Genomic DNA, 26,242 nt, shown 5'->3' with positions numbered 1-26,242 from the left:
AAATATTTCTAGAAATGGTGACATCCAAGATTGAGGGCCTTCATCTTGTGCTATCTGCCCTTGGTTGGAAGGCATAAGCGTAAGAGCCCATGTAAAGGACAGAGAGATCCCTATATCAGGACCTTCTAAGATAAATCATTTACTTCTATAATAAGGATATTTTTCAGCTAGCTCTTAAGGGACTTTCCTCTTCACACTGCAGCACGGAGGTGGGGGAGTGGGGGGTGTGGTGGGGGGTGGGGGAGTGGGGGTGGGGGGTGAGGGGGTGGAGGGTGGGGGGGTGAGGGGGCAGTCAGATCACTTGACATCTGGCAACACAGTCAACTCATAACATGGGCATGCAAGTCTATTGCTCCTTCAGACTGAGAATACAGAAACAACTTGAAGCTGACTGCTGTAGCTGTCATGTAATTTGGGTGGCTGATGCATAGAAATTACACCATTTTCCCACCATGATCTTTTGTTATAGGGGTGGGTTGTTTAGTAGTAACTCATACCGTTGCTTAAGGCATGTGAGCAATTAGGTACTGTGAGGGAAGGGTGAAGAGCCTCTGTAAGCTGCAGGCCCTGCTCAGTGTATCCCAGGATGCCAGGCATCCTTAAAAGCGAACATGAGTGTATTCCACTTCCTATTAGCAAGAAGTTCACAGTACCCTGGGGTAGGGGCACCGGCATCTACTCTTCAGTGTTGCTCCCAACGTTTTGCTTGGTGTCTGAATTCCTTGGGTAGTTGCTGGTGTCTGTACACAGATGTATGCCTCTGGGGGAAAAATTGTCTAGGCTTCAGGACACATTTGAGAACTACAAGTAAATGTAATTAGAAGCTGGTCACACTGTACACACCTGTAATCCCTGCCCTCTGGAGCCAGAGACAAGAGGACTGATTGCTGAATGTTCAGGTCTAGTCTGGTCTCCATAATGAATGCCAGGCTGGCCAGGACTGCATAACAACACCCCATATTAACAAAAGCAGCAATAGTAATATCAAAGAGTAAATGCTTGGGGTATGGGTAACAGAGGAAAACAGAAAAAATCGCCCACTGTTACAGTGAGAATAGATGCCAGTGTCAAGTGCTTCTGATATATCCCAGCCTTAGGCATATCGCAATTTGCATAGGACATTACTCTGCTTTGACAATTGTCCTGACTGGGGGTTTTAACAGCAATCCTCTTTATTCTCAGGCCCCACTTGGGGACATGCTGTCATATGGTCATCCATTGTATCAACGAAGAATTAGTAACTTGATAGAAATGGAAAATAAGATAAAATCTTCTATGCCATGCTCATTTGAAATCTGTTCTGATTTCTATTTATTTATTTAATTTTTGGAGGAGTGATGTTTACTCCATTTCTTAGAAGAATATGGAGAAAATAGCAAAGCTTCTCTTTCCAAAGTGTGACTGAAATTTAGAACTCAGAAAATCCGTTGTCAGTCAATTCCAACATTCCACCCTTCCTGTGCTGTGTCCTCTGTTTTTTGTTCTCCCAGTGTGAGGCTCTGGCCTGACTTTGCTGGTCAGGAGGAAACTGCTCTGAGCCTGCTGATAATTTGCTGAAGGAATCTCATTAGCCCTGGGTGTTGCATCTGTTTTGACCTAAGTGGGAATCAGAATTCCTCAGAGCTATTCCTGGCGCATTAGCACTCTAAAGGAAGGAGGCAAGCTAGGGTTGACTTCCTGGAATCCTCAGAGGCAGCCTTCCCTGGCCTGTGAGCTCAGCCTGATTAGTCTCAAAACCACATCAGCAGCCAATGACTAAAGAAGAGGTCTACAATGACTAAAGAAGAGGTCTACAATGACTAAAGAAGAGGTCTACAATGGCTAAAGAAGAGGTCTACAATGGCTAAAGAGTGGTCTACACTGCTCTGTGTTCCTTCCCTGATACCACAGGGATGGTGAGAACCTGGAAGGACCCGAGCTACCACATGACAGAACCATGGCCTTCAAAAACCAAATGGATTTTCTGAGTTCTAAATTCCAGTTCCACTTTGGAAAGAAAAGCTTTGCTATTTTCTCAACATCCTTCAAAGACATGGAGTAAACATTACCCCACAGAATCCTCATAATAAATAGAAATCAGAACAGGTTTCAAATGGCAGTGGCATAAAAGACTTTATCTTATTTTTAATTTCATTACTAGGAAATGGCTCATCATAGGAAGAGATGGGAGAGAATAAGTGGGAAGGTTGTAAGCCAGAGGAACAGGAAGTTTGATGAGAGATGGTGTCTTCTATATAGGACAGGAAATCTCAACAACAAGGCCTAAGCAAAGACAATGTCACCTGAGATAACCATGAGGACAGGAGTCTCTCAAGGCAGGACCCTAGATAAAACACCACAGGAAGTTAACGAATGCTGAGCAGAGAAGGATCCGTCTTCCACGGGGGTGAGCCCTGTAATTGGTTACCCAGTTCCCAGTACTCAGCCCTAATATGTGTATGGATGTGGGTCTGTGTGTGCACGCACGTGTGTAAATGTATATACACATATAGTAATTAAAAATATAAAGAGAATGCTTGTTGGTTTCTGCGTCTGTTGGCTTCTGTGTCGACTTCTGTAGCCGCCGCCGCTAGCCGGCACACACGCACGCACCCCAGACGCCGGGCCGCGGACCGCGGTGGAGCCGGGAACCGCAATGAGGCACGCTAGACCAAATGGTTCCACGTGGAGTTTATTTAAGAAGGGAGGGGTAGCCGGCGGAACGGGAGTAGGAAGGGAAGGAAAAAGAGAGAGAGAGAGGAGCGCTGCTAGGTTATATAGGAGTGGTGACGTAATTACAGGTAAAGGTGGGCTATGGAATTCTGGGTAGATGGTGGCCGTTGCCTGGGCAACGGACCTATACATTGCTTTGCGTGGTGTCTTAGGCCTTAGGTACTTACAATGCTGTATGTCAAAAGCTTTCAAAAGGCTGTGAAGCTCCTGTCATGGAGTGTCAGGATGCAGTGGGGGACATGAGCTTTCCTGGGGACCCAGGGCTTAGCAGGGATCCCTGCCAAGTGAATGAGGTACCCACCACCCTGCTGTGTTCTTTTTAAATATGGACAGTTAAATGGAAAATGGGGAGAAATGGGAGCAATTACTTTTGTGAGGGTGTGGGTCTGAGAATACACTCTGCTGGTGTGCTCAGTTCAGTGTGAAACGGTAGGGAAGCCCTGGGAATCCTATCGATTTCGGATCGGTATCAAGGAAGCATAAAATATTAAAACAGGAAGGAGGCTCCGTGTTCTGTATGTGGTAGCCCTCCTTCTTCCAGGATGTGCTGCTTGGCCTTGTAAACTCAATCCTCCTTATGGACTCTATCCTTTCAGAAAACTAAGCTGTGTCCTCAAGCCTGCAGGTGGGCTGGGCAGCTCTGTGAGTCCACACAACCTTTAGCCTTCACGAGATCTTATTTTCAACAGATAGCTTCTGCCATGCCTTTCAGGACCATAAAAATATCCTGGGTTATGTTTGATATGGGCAGTGTGGAACCACGGTATCCTGGACAGTCCTATAAAGTCAATCACGACTGATGATCGTCTCCCTGATGACCATGACATCATGTGTATGTGTGTATATGTGTGTGTCTGTATATATAGAAGTGTGTATATGTGTATACATGTGAATGTATATGTACCTGTATGTAAATATGTATGTGTGCATGTGTGTATGTATGTGTGTATGAATGTGCATGCACATGTGTATGTAAGTGTGTGGGTGTATATGTATGTATATGTATGTGTGTATGCATGAGTTTGTGAATGTGTGTGTGAGCGCACATGCACACATGCACATGAGTGCGTTTGCTGTCTCTGTAGTATGCTCTCCTCTTTTAGGTTTCTTAGACCACAAAATGAGTAACTGCTCTGGGAGGGCTGGCTGGCAAGGACCATTTTGCACGTCCACCCATCTGTCATTATTTTTGGACCGAGTAGACAGTCGTTGTGTAAGAGCTCTGTGGAACTTCAAGACGAGCAATATAAGGCGTTTTTTACTTATATAAAGCGATAATAAGGTATTTTTTTCTAGTCCTACCTGCTTGTAAGGTACAAAAAGTATCTGAAAATCATTATGAATTTCACTAACATTGTGCTGAAGGTTGGATAGAGAGCTACTATACCAGGGGAGTATACAACAAAGAAAGAACTCACATTTTTCCAGGGGTTACTGAGTTTAGGTTCCCCTGTGCCTGGGAATCCTCACTTCAACCAAGAGGGTTCCACAAATCTTTGAGAGGAGGGTGGAACAGGCAAGGGTGGCTGTTGACTCAAGAAGATCCAGCTATGAGAGACACTTACAGGGAAGAGCTTTGGGCCTCTGTGTGCTTGGCTTTCCGTGATCTGTGCCTGTCCTCTCTCAAGGTGGACGGGGGACATATGGTCATTAGCACGGCAGACGTGTTATATAGACAACTGTGGAAGCCATTACTCGCTGAAGAAGGGAAGATTTTGTCAGAGTCCTTGCAAATCTGCCCAAGGTTACTCTACATATCCCAGCTCTTCCGGTGCTCAGCAAACATCAGGTTTTAAGATCACAGTCTGGAATGCACATTTACACTTGATAACGGAGTATCCTACTATACTTAGATGTTTTCAGTACTGTGCATTATGTTAGAGACTGTGGCCAAAGATCACTGAAGAAAGCACAGGAAGCAACCAGAAGTATGAACTGCTTTGTGTCTTTATCTAATAAGTTCAAAGTTCAGTTTGCACCTGGAACATCCGGAGACTATGCAGATGCAGGTTTCCCCAGATGCTGCTGTTATGGTTAACATAACATGCTGGACAAGCATGCTTAGCATTAGGGTGGCAAACTTCAGTGGCCTTTGTATGTCTGCATGTTCCACTTATGTCCACCGTGAAGACACTGAATGCTTTTCACAGTATTTAGACACATGCAGTAAGACCAACAAAGCCTGGGAAGATATGTAGCTATTGATGCTTGAGTTTGGGTTGGAGAATATGCAGTATTTTTGGATGCTGGGCTTTTCCTTCAGGCAAATGAAAAAATAAAATAAAAATAAAGCCTTCCACAGCCAATTACTAGGAATGTGTTTGCCTTAAACATGGTTTTTGAGAGTTTGTTGGCCTTCTGAACATGCTGCCCTCCAGCATTCTGCACTCATTCAAACAGAGACGAAATTCTTGCCTGGAAATTGAGATACAGATCTAGGTATTGAGCACAGAGGAATCACAGGCCTGTCCGTGGGTGGCCCCAGTCCAGGACATTCCTCTTCCTCACTGAGAGAGGACCTTTGCTTCCAGGCCTTTCTCAGATGAGAGAGAGCTCTGGCCTCTGTCTTTGATGGCTGTTTGAATTATTCCACTTCAGTCATGTTTTTTCCTTATTTCCTAGTGCCTGTCAGGAAGAGCTCCTTAATTTCATACCACTTGGGCTAAAGAGAGAGAGAGCAGTTGACGCTGAGGAATCCTATACATTTCCCAGGCTTTTGTTTAGTCGATTTTTATTGGAAGATGACGTTTGATTTCCAGGCTGCTGTTGATGTGAAAGGAAGACTGGATCCTTTTCCATCAATTCCTTGAAAACATCCCCATTTTATAGCTTCTAGTCTGGTGTTGCCAATACAGCCACATACTGACAGTTGCTCTTCAATAATTCTGTACTGAAATCATGAACAACAAGTACTATGGATTAATGCTTCACACAGCCTCAAAGCCCAGCTCCCAGGCTGTATTTAGATGGTTTAAGGCATTGATTTCTCTCTCTGACAACTCTGAAAATACTGGGTGCTAAAAAAAAAATAGGCAAAGAGGCTGGTAAATCTCTGTGGCACATATGTTGCTTGCTGTAGAGAACATTGGTGAAATATATTGTTTTTCTTTTTTGTAATATATATACCCAGAGGGTTGAAGATTGTTCTAGCTCATTTTAGAAATGGGATTCAGAAAAAAATAAAACTTTATTAAACTAAAAAAAATCTAGTATCAGAAAAAAGGTTCACTCTGATATTTTGGAATTAATTCAATATGTGAATTTATGCAAATTTAATTATGAGGTCCAGTCACTGTTATTACATTGTGTTTTGCAGGGATTCCCAGCAGGCCTCTGTAATCCTCACACCTGTGAACTAGGCTGGAGCAGAAGCGGAAGTTACTCTAGTTCATTTCCTTAATGTTGGCTCTTGTGGTTAGAAATTAGCTTTGAGTTAGTTTTCCACAACACATCCTAGAGTCATTTTCCTAGCTCGGTAGTATAATTGCCAAGCAGCGTCTGCTGTAGCCTTGCTAATTTAAACTGTTCTGATTGCAGGCTTGTTACCGCCTCTTCCTCACAAAGAGTTGTAGCTACAGAGTGAAGTGGGTTCTGTGCTCTTTGTACTTTGTAATTTGTCTAAATACAAGGGCAAGAAGAGAAGACCTTTGCTGAGGTTCTTTTCTGGTTGTAGCATTCAAAGCCATGTAGCATTCTGACAGCTCTCCAGGAATATCGTTGCTATACTATTAGACACTAACTGTTGCTGTAACAAACTGCCGTAAGGTCACCAACTTTAAAAGAATGCAAGTTAATTTTGGGCCATTGTTTCGGAAGCTTCAGTCTGCTTTGGGTATCTCAATATGGTAGAAATGCCAGGCAGAAGCAGCGGGGAGGAGGGAGGAAAAGCTACATCTCCCCAAGCTCCTTCAGGTACATAGTCCCAAAGACCTAACTTCTTTTCTCTAGGTTCCGTCTCTCTTTAAAATTCTTATTTGTTGGCCTGTTTGTTTATTGGAAGTAGATAGGAGTGCAAGCCTGGCATGGCATAAGTGTAGAGAGCAGGGGACAACTTGCAGTTACTCTTCTCTCCCACCAGGTAGATGCCAGGGGTTGAACTCAGATCCTTGGGTTTAGCAGTAAGTGCCTTTATCCTCTGAACCATCTCGCCAGACCCAAGCCCCACCTCTTAAAGGTGTCACTACCTCACAGTAATGCCTCATGCTAGGGACAAAGCCTTCAACACATGTGAGGAACATGTCATCATCCATATCATACTTCTTAAAAACGAAAAGTTTGTAATGGATGAAGGAAGTTTGATGCTAAGGTACAAATGAGATATGATAGTGATGTTCTCAGCAACAGCAGACCCAAATGCTTAAGCACCTCAATGTCTAACTTAGAGTTTAGAAATCTCCTAGGTCACCCTCACCACTTGCATGTGCTTAGGAGTTCAGGGCCCTTCTGCCTACGGTCATGCTCAGTGATTTGGTAGATGTCATAGAAAGGCTTGGGAGATTCCTGGGCATCTGTTCAGCTGTTGTTGCCCATTGGAATTGTAGACAGCACTGACTCTTCAAGACATCAAATGCTTTTGAGGCAGAACTTGGCTAATACTGAACTGGAAATGAAGTAAAAGCTTTGAAGATCACTTACCAGAAATTCAAAGAACTGTGGGAACAAGTCTTTCTGTGACACCCAGGGCTGTGGTATTACATGATATCCAATGTGTAAGTCATAGCAGCACTAAACCATCTTGCTTGGCCTTTGATAAAGGCTGTTCTTTTTGACTTTTGTGTTTGACCATAATTCCATTCCAGACTCGGATTATAGACTAAAAGTCATTTGTTAGCTAATCTTGCTGAAGCCCTGAGTAACATATACTAGTGGGAAGTCTTTTCTGGATTTTTGTTACCATATACCCCCCATGTATTGTCTCTGGCATACATTGTCATGAAATTCTGTATCTTCAAAAGACACCTAGTATAATTTCTCCTCAGATCTTCACTGTGTTGAATGGGATATTGGTGGAATTTAATGCTAGGGTGGTATTAAAATTTCAAATGACAACATTCTACTTCCCATTATTAAAATTTAGGACACAGTCATGGTGCTCTCAGAACATAGCAAACAAGAGTTCATTATGGCATCTTTTACATATAAAATTCTACATATTTATTAATTGTGATGGGTAAAGTAGGCAGTCCCATATCTGCAGAAGCACGGAAACTATGCTCAAAGGAAAACAGTTAAGGGTCTATGGAAATCTTCCTTTATTAACTAAGTAGCTGTAAAGTTTAAAACAGTCTGCCCAGGATGTGCATGGCAAGGTGATGCAACACTGAAGCCTAAACTGACTGTTGGAACACCTGCTAGGGTTAGGTTTTCAGAGCAGTGAAGAGGGAGCTGGGAAGGGGGGCTGGGAAAGGGGGCTGGGAAGGGGGGCTGGGAAGGGAGGCTGGGAAGGGGGGCTGGGAAGCGCTCACAGTTCCTTTGTTGCCAGAGAATAGGTGGCAGCACCTTTGCAACCTCACCCTGCTCCTCAAACTTGACTTGAGGCCTGGGTGTCGACCTCGGCCTGGGTTTGGGGAGGGGCTTGGAAGCTGATGTTTCTCCAAGATGTGATGAGCTGCATGAATGTTTTCATGGATCTTTGGTAGGACCTGGAGAAATTGCTGAAGCAGGGAAGCTGAGGAAGAATTGAGTGAGCTAGAGAGAGAGGCATACTCAGGGGACATGCGCAGATTCCCAGGAGAGGCACTGGTGATTAGAGTGCCCTACTAGGATGGATGATACCGGGCAGGCTGATGTCTCTTCTTCAGTTTGTGTCTTCAGGATAAACCTGTTGACTTTGGATGCCCTGCCCCCATTTCTGTGTGAATACTGGGGAGATATCCAGAGATGGGTCAGGATGCCAGCACTTGGTGAGAGCTGATCATTGGAGCTTGGTGACATGAAACTTTTAACCAGAGTGGGCCTCAGAGGAGAGGAAGTCTGATAAACTGTGGCACATCTTCCAGAGTACCAGAAGAAGGAGGTTCAGGCTTCCCACATACACTAGGTCAGCTGGTGAACTGTAGCCACATTGTGATGGGGAAGGAAGCCTCAACTGAGGGCCATGTAACTAACATGGTAAAAGCACATGGCCATGTAAAGAAATGTCTGAGAAGATAAATCAATTTCCGAGATTACATTGATTTCTCTTCCTTTACATTTTTCACTTTTTGGCCCCCGGTGTTTCTCAGTTTTTTAAGACATAAAGATGGGGCAAGTAAGTGTCTGCCTAGTTTCCTTTCTGTTGCTGTGATTAAAACAAACACATGGAGGAACAGGATGTATCTGGCTCACAATCCCAGGTTATAGTCCAAAGCTCAACAAAGACAAGACAAGAACTTAGAGCATCACTTCAACAGAGAATGGTCACATGACCCCAGCTGCTGTCTCAATCCATACTCAGCCAGCTATGACTGTCTAGTTCTAAACTTGGGGCCACACATTCGCAGATGTTTTTGATCCACTGCAGAGACTTACTTTTCCATATGCCATTTGCCAGGGAACACTCTGCCCTGTGGTGAGTCCACTGAACAATGGATGATTGGTCTCAACTTGGTGAAAACTCAAAGCTAAGGAAAGCAGGCAAGGGACAGATAGAAGTGGCATTAAATGTTGCTCCAATCTTCTTTCTAGACCCAGAAACTTTGGGGACAAGTCCTTTCTATGTTGCACAGCCTATCTCAAAGAAAGAATACTCAACTGCTGCCACTTTGAGGGATGGAGCTGTTCAACATTATTTCTAAGCTCCATCGAAGGCATCATTTTTAAAACAGTGGTTAGATGCCAGGAAGTAGGTGGCAATGCCTTAACCGTATGTGTGTTGTTAGGCCCAAGGTCCTCTTCCATCCTTGTCAAGGGGAGTGCTAACCTTCTCTCCTTTCATACAACACCATTTTTAAAAATGGGTCTAAGACACTTGGCTCGCAGGTTGAGTTTTTATCCATATATGTAGAACAGTCACCTACCAGCATGCCTCATAAAGCAGGGCAGCTAAGGGCAGTAAGGTATCTCTACGATGGGCTTGGGAGTCACCCCTCCACCCACGGGCAGTGAATGTTAGCTCCTGCATCCTTCCATGTCTTCCCACATGCACCTTTCTGCTGCTGCCACTTGTCCCATAGCTTCTATCCCATGTTTTTGTAGTATAATATTAAACAACAGAAGTAGATTTAATCCCTTGATAATGCCATATTGAATACATCCGAGAACACATCCAGAAACCTATAGAAATGGGCTGATCCGGCCTGAACTGATTTTAGGTGTGTGAGCAATAAGGGAAAGTGTGTCAACAAAATGAACTTTTAGGAGGAATCTCTATCTATCATCTTGTACCTTTGCATAATTAGGTATACGTATTTAAAATCAGAATCTTTATAAAAGGGGGCATGCTTACTGAGCTAAGGCCTATCTAATCCAAGTCCTTAAATCAAACCAGAGAAGCACACAAACTCCTTTTTCTCAAGCCCTGTAAATGGACAGTTCCAACAGTAACTGGGGCCCTTGAGTGTGTTCACTCCTGTCACCAGATGTCAATCTTAATGGTGCCTTCCTTTCTGATCTTCACTATTGCGTCCCTTTGAATAGTTTCTATGCTACTTTGCAACCTGTGTGAGCCTTTATTTCATTCTTGAATAAGATGCCAAGAGCTTGGAGGCATCTGGCCCCAAAAGACCTCAACCACCAGTAACAGTAGCTGCTCAATAAATACCAAGGGCAGCAGCTGCTGCGATCAGAACTGGTCTACAGAGTCACAAATACAGCGGCACATGGTACTCATAACTGCCGGGCTTGTTTCTGCCTCAGAGCACAGCAGCCGTGCGCATGTCACTGCAGCTCTCGCCTGCCTGCCAAGCTTGCTCCCACACTCGAGCTGATAAGTTCGTTCTTTCAATCCTCACATGGAGAATCCTCCAGAGGACAGATCTATAATGCATGGTGGCAGGTGAGACCCTTGTGAAGGAGAAGGCGGCAACCAGAATGATCTGAGTAGTGAACAGCATCACATGAGAACAGCTCACATGAGCCACCTGTGATAACTGTCACACATCCATCACGGCTCTGCTACTGAAATGATTCTCAACCTTCCTAATGCCGTGACCCTTTAATGTAGTTCCTCATGCTGTGATCGCCAACTGTAAAATTATTTTTATTGTTACTTCCTAACTGTATTTTTGCTTCCATTATGAATTGTACTTTAAATATATGTGTTTTCTGATGGTTTAGTCAACCCTTGTGAAAGGTTCTTTTGAGGACATCCCCCCCCCCAAAGAGGTCATGACCTACAGGTTGAGAACCACTGCTCTGATGAGTAGAGATCCTAAAATCAAGGTTTCTTTGACTCGAGTTCTTGAATCAACTTACTAAAGAAGAGTCTCTCTTTTTTATTTTGTTTAATTTTATACATGAATGTAATATATTTGATCAAGCCCACCCTTGCCCCTTACCCTCTCACTCCCTACATCCCCTCCCCATTTCCCTCTCCCTTTTTAAAACCCAGAGTCCACTTAGTGTTACTAGATATTCATTGACGGCGGGCCATGACCTCGACCATGAGTGTAGTCTATCAGGACCCATATCCCTAATGAAAACTGGCCCTCCTTCCCCTGGCAGCCATCATTTGACAACAGCTCCTCAGCTAAAGTGTGGAACCTCACAAGCCCTTGCCCATCCCTGCTGGGATCCTGGCTGAATTGATCTTGTATAGGACTTATTCATGCGCCCACGGCTTCTGTGAGGTCACATGAACACTGTTCCTGCCATGACTGGAAAACTCTGCCCCACAGTCATCCGGCTTCTGGCTCTTGGCATCTTTCCAACCTCTTCTGCAGTGATCCCTGATCTTTACAGGGAAAAATGTGATAGACATTCTAATTCGGGCTAGGCACCCCCCAGCTAATGTGAGTGTTTCTTTAATTAAAAACAACAACAACAACAACAACAAAAAACCCTGCCATTATCACACCTGAATTGTGAGTACTTATCTTTTCACCAAACATCAATATTTGACCAGTTATTGTTTGTATAAATGATGGTTATGATGACTTGTTGTGCACAGCACACACTATTAACCTATGAACAGTGTGTGGATGTGGACCATAAACTTTGACACAGAAGATCCAAGCTGTGCCATGGGAAACGTTTCGTGCCTTAATAAATAATTGCTATGGTAGATAAAGAACACAAAATTTACCCAGCAGGAAAATAAATTATAACTGGACATGGAGGGCCTGGGGCAGTGCACTGATCATGCATTGGCCGCACAGCTATGATAATACCCTTTAAAGGGCCTCAGATGCTCTAGGAACAAAGGCTTCCTAAAGGTGCCTTACTTTGCATATAACTTGGATTCCCCACTGATGTTTGTGGAAATGTGCCCATTCAGAAGGAGTAGCACAAACTTAGATTGGTCTTCCAACTTTAAATGATCATGAAAATCTCAGGCCTGCATGGAGATATACAACTTTAGTTCCAACACTCAGGAGGCAGAGGCAAAAGGATCTCTGATATCAAGGACAGCCAGCTTGGTGAGCTTCAGGACAGTTAGGACTACATCAAGAAACCCTGTCTCACAAAAAAGAAAGAAGAGAGGAGGGGGGAGAATAAGAGGGAGATGGAGACAAAGAGAGAGACAGAGAGAAACAGAGAGGCAGAGACATAGAAAGACAGAGACAGAGACTTCCATAGGTGTACCCATCTATTTGAGTTTTAGTTTGTAGTCTAGTTGACAGCCAAAATTAACTCTCTAGATGGTTTGTGGTGATATTGGTCATTGGTCAGGGTTTCTGTGAGACAGGACAAAGTGGAATGTCTCTTCTTGTCTCCAGTGGCTCAGATGAAAGCCCATGCCTGCATGCTCCCAGAAAAGAAAGCTAAATGAGGAAACTTAATAGTGTATACAGGGATCACTGCTCTACTTAAAGGCTCTTGTAGCCATGCCCTGTAGTTGGTACTTGGTGTTGAATCAGGGATGTGGAGTGTCTGGTCTAAGATTGCTCTGGAGGGCTCTTTACCTGCCTTGCTTCATTGGCAAGTGTAGACTAAGAGGCCAAGGCAGCAAGTCTGCAGCACTTGAGGAAGGGAGGTTAGGGCACCGTGGATGCTGCTGTGGGGGACAGATGCTCACAGCTAGAATGCTTCCAGTCCGGACTCTTAGTGACCCAATCACCAGGCCCCTCAATAGCTGCTGCATGTAACCTGCACTCATACCATGGGGGATATATCGAGGTAGACTCTACAACAGCTCTAAGATGTACATGATGCAAACTGAATGCATGGCTATTCTGAATTATGGGCATCCCCACCATGTACCACAAGCGATAAAGATGAGCTGGAGAAGAGAGGGTGGTGCAGAGCTAAGGGGATAAAAGATGAGGACAGAAGGGAACTAGGGGTGGGTGGGTAACATGCTTGACAATGGGCTGTTGCATGCAGAGTGGGACCATCAACCTGTGCAGTGTGGGACATGCTCTGCCCATCTGTCATTGGATAGAAGAGAGGGTGCCTCTAGATTTGGAGTCTGTAGGCTGGAAGAATCTTGTTTGCTACTGGGAATATAATACTGCTGATCAAAAAGAGGTAGATAGATATCAAGCAATCTCAGGAATGGGAAGATTGCTCCTGGAGCTTTAGACTCTGAGTCTTCCTCATTGCTCTGCTAAATGTATGCTAATTGTTATAGGGGCCAAAGCAAGGGGGCCAGGCTTCAAGTGATATCCAGCTGCACTGCTAGCTGGATAGCCAGTGGTGTTAGCCTCACTGTCCTACAGACAGAACCCTAAGATGAGCCACCAAGCCAAGGTGGGACCCGCATATATCTGCACATGACTTCTATTAACCTCTCCTACGTTACTTTTATTAATGGTGAAAATATCAAGTTAAAATAAAACCAAATAAGCCAAACTAGTGCTGGGTACTTTCCTGAAGGACTTGGAGTCAACACATCACAAAGACACATGCACATCGCCTTACTACAGCTCAGTCTATAACAGCTACATTATAGAACCAACCTAGGTGTCCATCAACCAAGGTGTGATGGAGGAAAATGTAAGGTACTTGTCTATCATCTGTCTGTCTATCCATCCATCATTATCCATCATTCAATTGCACAATGCACACATACACACTCACACACTCACAATGGGATCTTATTCAGCATAAAGAAGAACTAAAATGCACTGGAGAGATATTTCAGCAGTTAAGGGGACTTGCTGCTTCTGCAGAAGGGGCTGGGTCCAACACTCATCTTAGGCTGCTCACAATTGTCTGTAGGAATTCCAGTTCCAGAGGTTCCAGTGCTCTTGTATGGCCTTTATAGGCATCGTATGTAGCTCAGGTACAGATGAACAAACACCATGGGCATGTATAATAAAAACAAAACTTTTTAAAGGAACAACATTATTTTGTTTGTAAACAAATGGATACAGCTATAAATTATCATGCTAAGCAAATTAAGTCAGACTCAAAATTATGTGCGTCCTCTAATTTGTAGGTCCTAGATTTCATAAAATCACACATTTATCTATGACAGGAAAGTAGAAGCAAAACTATCTATGGAAGCAAAGGGACTAAGGGCATGTGTGTGTGGAATGGTGGAGGAGGAAGGACAGGGATACGGTGTCCCATGGTATGCTTGTGTGAAAATGTCCTCATAAAATCAGTAACATTAAACATAAGCCATTAAAAATAAAGATAACCACTGGGTGTGACGGTATGCCCCTATATTCCCAGCACTCAGAAGGCAGAGGCAGGGGGATCATAGACTGAGTCCACCTTGGGCTGCAGAGTGAGGCCAACTCAAAAAAACTCAAAAGGCAAAAACACCCAGAGAGAGGTTTGATCTGCAAGGTGTTGGTCTTCAGTACTGTGGTGAGAAGATTCTGTGCCAGTCTTTTAGAGTAACTGTCCCTTAAGGAGAGTCACATATACCCAGTCTGAGGTTCCAGGAAGCCTGTCCTCTAGTGTAGTAACCTGTATTAGCTGGGTGGGGTCCAGGCAGGGGATGCCTCCTTACCGCCCTCAGAGCCAACTGTGGAATGGACAAAAGTTGATGTCAATGCCATCCTATCAGGCCAGAGCTCAGGTGGGTCTGGAAAGCCCCTCCATTAATTCACCTGTTGACTGTCACAGGTCATGAAGCACCCTCAGGCAGGCTCACCACCCATGCTCAGGAGAGTCCTGAACCCTTTCCCAAAGTGTCAAGGGTGAGATGGGTGACCTCCTCCACCACGTTACACTGCAGTGAGGACTCATGGGAAGCAAGTGGATTGTGAGGAGTGCACTCGCTATGCTTACCAGGGTGCTCAGAAGACTCAGTTGATTAGGGAACCTCGTCTCTATGAGACTGGGCCACCCAGAGCCTTAGCCTTCTCCGTAGTCAATCCGTCTTAAAAACTGTGTACTCTGTCATTCATGTTTTAGTTTTAGAAGAGTAGGTTTATTAAGTATGTGGCAAGCAAAACTAATATAATAAATAAGCAGGTAGATAGCAAAATATTGTATAAGGAACCCAATTGAGAGAGCAGACAAGAGGTGATGACATCGTTAAGCCAGGCTTGCAAGCAAGCAACAGAAGTCTACTGGGCTTGAAACCCCTTGAGGACAGCCAGCTGGAGTTCCTGAGAGAGTCCCAGCAGAGGAAACTGCCTCCTTAAGTGAGGCTTCCAATAAAAGAGCAAGTAGAAACAGACTCATGACATCATCGAAATGGGCACTTACAGCATTCAGCAGAAGTGGCAGGGAAAGTAGAGACAGACAGCCAGACTTCCCAGTGAGTGTTGGTTCCCCCATGGCTGACTTTCCAATGGCTGAACTCCCAGTTCTCTGTTCCCATTGTGGACATTTTTATATTGTGGGATAAACAATAGGAACATCTGTTGCTGATGGTCCACTTCACAGCTATTCCCAAGGACTTGGCATTTTTACTTTGGGGCTATCTCCCACATCTCCACTACACAGAGCTAGGGCTCTAGCCTGCCCCAGGACAGTGGGTTTTGGAGGCCATATGACATAGACATGGTTGGGTCAGAAATGTGTGGAACAATCCCATTACAAAGCCAGCCTCTCAGGGACTCAGACAGCACATGACAATTTACCAAAGCAATGAGCTGCTGGGTGGCTCTGCTCGAGACTGAGCCTCCTCCTGAGCACAACTGTCCTGCATCTGGGTGACATATTCCACCTGGCTTTCACTGACGTTCATCTGGATTCCTGTGCTTTCCTTCCTCGCCAAGATGGCACACACGTGGCTGGCAGAGTGCAAAGTTACTTAATGAGTTTCAAAGGGCTCCCTGAGCAGAATTTCATTTGTGTGCAACTGTTCTTCCAAATATCCATGCTCTGCCTGGGCAGGAGTAGCTCCTTTTGCCCCAGATCCCTGACCCTTAGCATCATTTGATGCCAACAGGTCTTTTCTACACAAGGGGGTGAAGTGCTGTGACCTAAGGACATAAAGACAGGAAACTAAACCTTAGGAAGAAGAAGAGACCTTGTTACACAGTGAGGAAGAAAGAAACAGAGGAACCCAAACTGGCTTGTGATATGAAAAATTTGAAATTTGACATAGGCTGAGAAGACAACTCAGCTGTGCTGTGGCCTGCCCAGCTTTGGGATCCACGTGACTGGGGTGACAGGAAACAGAAGGCACATGTACAGAAAAGCTCAGAGTGTGTGGGCTCTGGCCTTTGATGACGACACACTGACAGCCTGGGAGCTCAGAGAGGTTATGATATGCACAGGAAGGAGGGGGAAGTAGGTTAGCAAGGCCACTGTAGGCGAGCACTCTCTGTTTGTAGTCACCGGGACTGGGAAGCTGATGGTGAGCTGTCCAGGAACATGCATACTTGACTAGGGAAGGCTGCCATTTCTGTGAACCTGACCCAGGGAACCTTTCCTACGTCCGTGCTCTGAAGCATTTTCGTTCTTCATATGTCTGTGCTCATGTCAATAATAGACGTTCACTCAGAACTTCATCTGTACCCTATACCTTTGTCAATAAAAAGCTTGTCATACAAGCATGATGATCCTAGTTCAATACCCACCAACCACGGGAAAAGTCAGCCATGGAGGTGTGTGCTTGTCATCTGGGCAAGGGAGGTAAGGGCGGCAAGGACAGGTAGTGCCTGGGCCTCGATGCCCAGACAGCCTAGCCAAAGATGAGCCTCCAGTCGAGGTCAAGCCTGTGTCAAAGGTGAAGCGCTGAGGAAGGGTGTCCACAGGTGATTGCCTGCCTTCATATGTGTGGCTGTATGTGTACAGATGCATGCAATCACACATGTACACGCAAACACTTGTAAAACATGAAGTTAATAAATGTGAAATACTAAAATAGAGAAAAGGGGAAGGGTGTGAGGTCCCTCCAGCGTATGAATGGTCGACAGCAGAAGAGCGGCCCACTCAGTGTGGGCTGGCTTTCTTTCTTGGGACAGTGCTGGTCCCTGCACCGGATCTTCAGGGCGTCTTGAGTGTACCTGCAGCCCTCTCTTATTCCTCCCATCAATGTCAGAAATTATAACAGCAAAAGTCCTCTGCTGTCAACTGCATCCCAGTATCTGAGCTCTTTCAGGGACAGAGCCACCATTGAGGCTAGGGAGAGAAGCCCTTCACACAGCAGCCTCTTTAACACTTGTTCAGGAATTTGGCACCTCTCCCTTGCCTTCCTTCTGTCCCCGCTGAACATGACCTGCAAGTCAATAGGAGAGGCTCCTTTGCTGCAGGAGCAGGCACAGCCCACACCCACCCTCTACCCATTTGCTTTTCATGAGCAGACTTTTCCCTTCCCCCACAGCCATCCCTTCTCTCTCAGCCTGTTAAAGCCTGGGAATGGCCTTTGAGGCCCCACAGTTCTGTGCTTGCACCAGGCTGCCCAGAGGCCCGATGATTTGTTTCCTTTTAAATAAAGTACTTGGTTGTTGGGCTGTGTGGGGTTGGTCCTTGGCGGCCACTGTCACATTATAAACATGCACAGACTGTGGAGGGAATGTGACTTAATAAAATATTCAGCTGCCTTTCTTCTTTGAGCTATATTAAGCTGCACATGTTCTGCATGGCAAATGCCACCGATTCAGAATTCACAAGGAAATGAGCGAGGCCAGAGGCCCAGAGGTGGGGGCAGGGGCCCAGGGTGGTCTATTTTCAATTGAGTAGTTAACTGGTAGGAATGTGGGGTAGGAGAGGCTATGGCTACCTGCCCATTCCCGCCAGAGGAAGGGCTGTGAAGCCCTCTCTGGACCCAGTGCTTACTAAATGACTTCCCAAGAGACCCTAGAATGGGACCACTCTCTGCAAGCTCTGAAGGCTGCTAGCTGTCGGTTGTTGGACTTGTTCTATAAAATCCCATAAAGACTGGGTGGTGACAGAATGCATCCTACTTCATACAGATAGGCCTCCAGTCCCCATCTAATATTGCTTCCATCCATTCATAGTGCACACCTGTCCCCCACTGCACCCCCGCCCCAGCATCGCTCAGGAACCTTGCAATGGTGAGATAAAAGAGGAGCCACCTTGGATAGAAGAGTGGAAAGTCATAAGCTCTTCATGTTGAGTCTGTTCTCCTTACCCTGCTCTGACTGGGTCAGCAGCTTGACTGGCTTGTCATGTAGACTGTGGGCCAAGCTAAGCACATCAGCTCCTCTTCTGATCCATCTTAGTGGATCAGGATTGATGTTCGCAGAGCCAATAGAAACCCTGCCAGTTGTAACAGGACACACTGTAGACTTTTAATGCTTTTTGTTTGATGTTTTAAAAATTATTTAGTTTTATGTATACAAGTATTTTGCCTACATATATGTCTGTACCATGTGCCTACCTAGTGCTAGCAAAGACCAGAAGAGAGTATCATATCCCCTGGAACTGGAATTATAGATGATTGTACAATGTAGGTGCTGGGAATTAAAGCCAGGTCCCCTGGAAGCGTAGCCAGTGCGCTTAACCACTGAACCATCTCTCCAGCCCCATATCGCAGATTTTAATTCATATATTTCCTAGGAAGAGATGCAAAAGTCTCCAGCGCCATAATTCCTTATGCTCTTTCCTCTCTGACGATCAACATTATTACACTGTGAACACCACAGTGGGCCACCACTTTAGGGATAAAATAACCAAAGATCCTGAAGCCCAGCTGTCTCAGTCCACTGCACAGATGCTGATGGGAGTCTGTTTTATCCATTTCTTCTTCTCCCTTCTGTAGCTCTCTTGCCCAGTGGCCTCAGTTCTTTTGACCTTATTTGAGTCTCCTTGTTCACAGGCTGTGATAAATATCTCTCTGGTTCCAATGCAGTCTGTGCTAGCATATTTTCAACAACTGTAGGCCCAAATTGCAATTCCTATAATCTTTTTGCTTAAAAGTATTTAAGAAATATTTCCAACCATTTAATAGTTATTAAATATCACAGTATCCATGAGCTCACAGGTGCCAGCCATGTCGTCAAACTTGATTCTGACAAGAAATCTCTCTCCTATATAAATTATTTCTATTAATATAACATTACCTTTGTCTCTATGGGTCTCCTACTTTGCCACAGAGAATGGTGAGGCTGGAGCAGCTTAAATCACAGACTTGATGCCTCCAAGGTATAAGTATGGCATATAACCCTGCCTGCCACAGAGGCTGATCCTGGTGGCTGTAGTGGCATGGATATAGTTTAAACAATGATTTTCCTCAGGCCTCCTTTCTTGCAGTATTTGGATTTCTTTAAACATTTAAGACACATAAATTGCATTTAGCTGTGTACACATATAAATCACATTCACCAACAGGATCCAAGGCTGTGATTATACATGCTAGTTTCTAAGGCCATCCTGTTATTGTCATGATCCACAAATGAGTGCAAGGCAAATTTTCCTAAGTCACACTCTCTCCTTTGGATATTGTAAAAACACCAACACACCCAACTATTTATAAAAGATATCAACTAGAGTCTATAAACAATGGGGCTATGTTGTTCCTGCCCTCTTTGAGCTGAGTGTTGTGATGTCTTCCCTTTCTCCTGGGGTTGTATGTGTTGCCCCACAGAGGTCTCTGCCCTCTCTTTTCCCTGTCTGAAGTCTGGTTTGTGTGGCAGAGGGACTTATGTGGGACTTAGGAGAGGCCCACTTAGAGTCTGAGTTTGTTGTCATAGGTGTCTCTCTGATGAGAAAACCAGAGATGGTGCTGTAAGAGGGGCCAGCATTGGCTTCTTCCCTTCTACCCACACCAGAGCAGTGCAAAAGTAACTCATTCCTCCCTGGAAATAGCATCAGTAAAATGAGCTAAGAAAATAGGCTGTGATTCATTATCTTGCCTTGTATGTTTAGTTTGAGAAATAAGGAGGGGGTTGTGTAGATTGTAGTAGATCAGCTTTCTTACTTGATGATACTGAAAATTATAATTACCTTATACAACTAATATATGCTAGCGAAAGAGGAGAAAGAGAAATGTTTCTACCCTACCCAAATACTGGCTATGTCTTGGTTGCCTGATCCTAGAATATAGCCAAGGTCAAGTGTTGGATTGAAAAGGCACTGTGTATAAGATCTATCAAAAGCATTTCCATGGTGGGTGTGGCTGTCCTTCCCCTGGGAGAGTTGAAGGAACAGGACTTTGGGTGAGACTAACTAGTCATCAGTTTACACATGCTAAGACACATGCACTTAAGTCACCACCTGGGCCTTTGAGGCTGGGGTCTTCTCCAAAAAGAATCTTCAAGGATTCTCACCATGATTTGGAGGAAGAGCTGCACTGCTCCCTCTAGAAAAGGATATGGCTAATGCTCGGTTGACAGCCCTGACGACAGAAGGATGGATGCTCTGAGTGGTCTGAACTTCCTGGGCAGAGAGTCCCCAGCAGGCCAGACACCAGCAAGCCTAGAGGACAGAAAGGAATAAGGCGTGCCTGACCAACCTACCATCCAAGCTCTATGGAAGAGTGCCAGCTCTTATACCAGGGTCAGAAACAGCAGTCAGCACGGGTCACAGATAGGGTGAAGACCCAGGGCACCTAGGAAGGGTGGATTCTGCCCCACCTCCCTTTCCTCAAGATTTTGATCCTTGTGAAAATAAAGGTAGTGCAACAGCAGCAGGGTCCCCTTCCTGGCCTTCCCCTCACACCACGCTGCCTGCAATGGCTGCAGCTTCTCCTAAGGAGGCTCTGGGGATTATGGGAAGCTTTGTCACCCTGATGACTCTTTTTCTGGAGGCAAACCCATTCATCTGGTGGCATGCCAGTCGGTATGTTCTCCTGGGTATTGGCGAGAACATCTGACGGTTCTGGTACTTTCTATCCTACAAAACCTCAGAGAGAATTCTGTGATTTAAGGGGGACATAAGTGAATCCCACCATGTTGTCCCTATCTTCTGTGAGCTGAGTGTCAACACAGCCACCTCCACTTCTTGAAAGTCTTGAGGGTTCACAGTATGAGATTTTGGTTCCTGCAATGGCCTGTGTGCTTACAATAGGTGACCTTTGACTCATTTCTTAGAGAAGCAAAGTTGGAACAAGGGCATCAAATGGCTGGTATTGGCATAGGGATTTTTTTTTGTACAGGTTGAGTTTTATGCTATCTTGAAACTGAGTTGAGCTTTGCTAGGGGAAATCTGAGGTGCATTAAAAAGAAAATAAGTTTGGGGGCTGGGAAAATGGTTCAATCCAACAGTTGCTTGCTGCACAGGCCCAAAGACCTCAGTTTGGATTCTTAGCACCCACATTAAAAATTCAGGGTGTGGTTGCATGTGTCTGTAACTCTATCATCACATTCAGTAAGAGAGGCCCAGTCTGAGGCCTCATCTGGCCTCAGTAAAAATGATGTACCTACTTCTGCAGTGACTTGATGTGCCAGGATGGGTTGGCATCCAGGGGGCCTCTCCCTTCTCAGAAGAGAAGGGGAGAGGGGATGAGGGAAGGACTATGTGAGGGGAGGCAGAAATTTGGATGTTAATTAATTAATTAATATGAATAAATTAATTGATTAACAAGAAAAAAGAGAGGCCTAGTCTCAAAAGATCAGGTGGAAAGAGAGAGAGGAAGATGCCAGACACTGAACTCTGGTCTTCATGTGCACATATGCACTAATATGTGCACATATGCACTGACATGTGCAGATGCTGCCTGACAGTTCCCTATCAGAGATAGATTGTACATTGAATCATGCTATCAGTTGAGGACATGAGACTCATCCAAAGCTCCAGGATTCAGGAGCTCCATAGGCATGTGGTGGCATGTGGTGGCATGTGGTAGCATGTGGTGACATGTGGTGGCATGTGGTGGCATGTGGTAGCATGTGCTACCTGCATGATTCCTTTCTGTCTCTTTTTTCAATTTGTGTAAAATGACAAAATGACTGTCAGTGTATGGATTAGATGTGGGAATCTGTTCAGTGTGAAATTCCTCGCATCTAAGGAAGCTTTAACTCAGTTCTTTTGTGATAACTCATTGTCAACCATTCCTGATCGGGAAGGTCTCTTGACATTTGGAGCATCTGCAGCCAGATGCTAGAGGTGGCTCAAGCAACAGACTTTTACTTCTCTTGCTTCTGGAGGATAAAAATCCAGGTCATGGTGCCAGTGGATTTAGTGCCTACTGAAGTTGTCTTCTAGCTTTCATTACAGGACTGTAGGGAGGGTTAGAGTTCTGCTGCCACTTCTTACAAGGGCACTAACTGTCATAGAGACCACACCCTTCCCACTCCTCTCCTCATGGGGCTCATGGGGTTTTGTTGAGGGATCCTCCGGGTTGCATTCCAAAGCTGAGCTTATAGTATGTGCTTTCCGAAGCAGCAGAGAGGCTGTTCACTGGCGAGTCTTTACCCTTGAGACCTGCTATCATACCCAATAGAGTCTGGCCATCCCTCTGCCTGCTCCTCCCAAGCTAAGCCTGGCATATTATGCTGGACATTGGCAGTTAAGAGTCAAACCCTCCGGGCAGTGGTGACACACGCCTTTAATCCCAGCACTTGGAAGGCAGAGGCAGACGGATTTCTGAGTTAGAGGCCAGCCTGGTCTACAGAGTGAGTTCCAGGACAGCCAGGGCTACACAGAGAATCCCTGTCTCAAGAAACCATTAAAAAAAAAAAAAGAGTCAAACCCTTGTTCCACTCACCTGTCCCTATGAGTTCCCTACTGATCAGAGTCACTTCCAGTAAATCCCAAGCCCTCCATATGAAGGGTGCCAGGGTAAAGGCGAGACTACTGTGTCTTCGAGCACAGTGTCTGCGAGCACAGTATCTGCTTGAGCACCTCACTAGAAACCCTTTGCATCCTGAGGGACCTGAGACACACACCAGATCTTCTTTACAGTGAGCACACATGCTGGAGGACACTTTAAGGCTTTGAATACATCACCATGTCTGACACAGCCATTTGTTTGAGTGAAAAATAGCAAATGGCTCTGGCAACATGTGAGGACCACAGTGTGTGCAGCATTGACTCCAGAGTGAGAAGAAAATGAGAATGTCCAATGAGAAAGCCCCAAAACCTCTCATCTGAAGTAAGTGCTTCCTAGGCGGTGCCCCTCCTCCCAAGTCATCTCCAGGAAAGGATGCAAGAATAAGGAAGGAGCCGTTTGCCTTAGCAAACCCCCCTTACGCCAGCGCCTATAACACCCCTGCTCTTCGGCCAGTGTTTCCACAGCCAAATCCAGTCACTTTTGCCTCAGTTACCTTCCTCACATCTTACAAAGTACAGAAGATGTTTCCCTTTGAGTTTCCTACTGCTCTCCTTGGCTTGACAGGTTGAACGCTATTTCACACAGACCCCAAATGTTTGATTCAGGGTTTAAGAAGTCAGCTTGGTTTGGGATACAGTGGAAAAGATCAAGTCAACAGTCTGTAGCCTTAAATGTAACTGCTTGTTTAAACAGTGGTGTTTTAGGCAAAAATTAGTTTTCAGAACATTAAAAAATCCCAGCAATAATATTTACAAATCCTTTCATATGCATGAAAAATTAGCAACTAAATCTGGCCATTAAAGCATAATCTTTATTTGACCAAAGCATGCTATAAAAATGGAATAAACTGTAATTTATCTTAGCTGACAGCTAATTACCTGAAGTCTGATTAAAGGGAAAACTAAATTTACTTAATTAGTGTTTTGGTGTTTTAGTCTGTGTACATATAAATATGCCTATCTGTTCTTCTACATGAACATTGCTAGAAATAAATTACCATTTTCATTTGGTCCCATTCAGAAACTGCCAAGCTCAGGACAATGTTGGAAGAATGGTTGTTTCCCAGACAATGATACCAGGTGTGGGCAGACTCTAAGTCTGACAGGAGAGTGAAGAGAGAGCTAACACCGGAATGGGTGAGGATGACCAAGGCACCTTTTGTTTCCCAGAGGCCCCTTTTCTAATTGGCAGCTAACTCTGGGGTGAGCCAGGCCTGTCATTACATTCTGCAAAATAGGGGGCTATGCATATAATTAAGCCTGCAAGGCAGTGGGGCAGGATGCTAGACAGTCGCTGTGGCAGTTCGCCCCTCAGTCGGAGTGATGCTGGTCAGGGTTTGAGGAGTTCAGGGCCATTCCAACTGTTGTGCATGCAAGAGATGCAGGCAACATCCCGGGTACTATAATAAAACACCTCCCTTTCGGAACCTCTGGAGGTCAAAGAAGCTTGAATTATTTTTTTAAGTGGGGTGACATCATCTATCATGGTGTGAGGTATTCTTCTTGGAGGCAACAAAAAGAAGGCTCCTATTCTATAATACAATCTGTTAGTATGGTGAAAATGAGGCCATTAATATTCAAAGTTACTTTGAGAGCTGTATATTGATCCCTATGATGTTGTTAAGTTTGCGGTATCCTTTCTTTCTGCTTTTCCTCCTGTCTGTTTGTGTCTCCAGGACCACTTGGATGTCTTTAGTCTTCTCTTCTGCCCAAATTTCCCTTCCGCTATCTTCTACAAAGACAGCTTCTTAACATTCATCAATTTCTTCAGTCTCTGTTTACCACTGAAAGTTTGTATTTCTCTTTCAATTTTAAAGGATGCTATTTTGAAATGGAGAGGTTTTTCTGACTTAAATGTCAGACCTACCCAAAGTTCAGTAATATGCATGTAAATAATTGGGCTAAAATATCACTTTTAAGAAGCACTGTAGCTTTCTAATCAAACTCTACAAAGACATAAAAGTCTTAATTAAGTCTGAAACTCTACTCTCCACATATCCACTCACCCCAGGCCTCCTCTTTGACTGTTGAGCAGACGCAGTGAAACAGCTAATTAGTAAAAGGACAGTAGTATAGGCACAGGCCAAAGCAAGAAGAATCACTCCAGTCGGGGATTAGTGGGTCAGTGGGGGCTAGGAACCTAGACACCCACATGACCATCTCATGAAGACTTCTGGGCCAGGCACTTGCCTGTCCATCAGCCTCAGTCCACTGAGCACCACTACTTCCAGCAGAATAGGAACTTCTCCTATATAGTGATTTCTGAAGGTATTTCTAAAATTGCCAAATAGACACACAAGTAGGGAACATGATGCTTAACAAGATAAAGATAGAGAGCCAGCTTCTAGAACCACTGTCTTTCACCTCCTTCCCTGGCCCTCCCCTCCTCCAACAAGCAATTCCAGAATCTTCTGTGGTAGTTTAAATAAGATGTCCTGCATAATCGTGGTGTTTGAACACTTGCTTCACATTTGGTTGTGCTGTGTAGGGGAGACTTAAGGGGTGTGGTTCATTTGATCATTCTGTCATTTGATCAAATGGCTCCAGGGTCACAGAAAAATGAGATACTGTGGTTGGAAATGCCACCCCTTCTCCTGGGCCACAGGCAATCCATGATGCCTGTTTTCTTCCATATTTCTTCAGGGTTTTAGAAATCACCATTGTCTAGTCAGCAGTGGTTAGGAGAAAGAATTGAGGGTAAGCTGCTTCCTCAGGTCTTCAGGAAATGCCCCACGGGTACAGCCTTCCGGGTTGGCAGAAGAGTGCAGATGACTCAGGGGGTACTGATGGCATCCTGTCAACTGTCCACCATGAAACCAAGGTCGAGGGTGACATGCCGTTTTATGGTATTATCTTTGTCAGTGTGGGAGAGGAAGGGCACCCTTGACTCACAGGCTCAGCTGACTTAATACGGGCTTGGTATGCTAAGCTGAGGACTGTCAGGACAGGGTAGACATGAATTTGTGTTTATGGAGAATCTCCAGGAGATTCTTCGGGAAGATAGGGTTTTTTTTTAAAATAATGAGCTTCTTGTACCATGTCCAGCATGGGTGGCTTACAGCTGGAGTCACAGAGCTGGTGCCTGGCCCAGCAATGCCTTATAAGGTCTAAAGAGAGATGCTTGAACAGGCCTCTGCACATACTCCTCCCTCTCAGACAGCAAGAGTGGAAAAATGTGTGTTCAAGGTCTAAGTGGGGATTTCTGCCTCTTAGTCTGGAGGCAGAGTATAAAGCAAGTCCTGAGAGTCAGTTATGTTATTTTTGTGTGTATGTGTGGATACGTTTTTGAATTAGGAATCTGAGATTTATGTTGCACTCTACTTAACATGCAGGTATGGAGAGAAAAAGATCTTCAAGAATGAGA

The 26,242-nt window shown here is 44.9% G+C and overlaps 1 protein-coding gene and 1 non-coding gene across 3 annotated transcripts in view; one reads left to right on the top strand and one right to left on the bottom strand.

Annotated features, from left to right (window-relative positions):
• Dpp6 (dipeptidyl peptidase like 6) overlaps window positions 1-26,242 on the top strand; it is a 659,720-nt gene that overhangs the window by 228,220 nt on the left and 405,258 nt on the right. The window lies entirely within an intron of this gene.
• LOC127679618 (U6atac minor spliceosomal RNA) lies at window positions 9,510-9,635 on the bottom strand. Its single transcript, XR_007976880.1, has one exon. It is a non-coding gene; the product is annotated as a U6atac minor spliceosomal RNA (small nuclear RNA).

This window comes from Apodemus sylvaticus, chromosome 2 (genome assembly GCF_947179515.1).
Source record: "Apodemus sylvaticus chromosome 2, mApoSyl1.1, whole genome shotgun sequence".
Classification (NCBI taxonomy): Eukaryota; Metazoa; Chordata; class Mammalia; order Rodentia; family Muridae; genus Apodemus; species Apodemus sylvaticus.
Note: the sequence above shows the minus strand (reverse complement) of the source record. Positions and strands in the feature narration are given on the sequence as shown.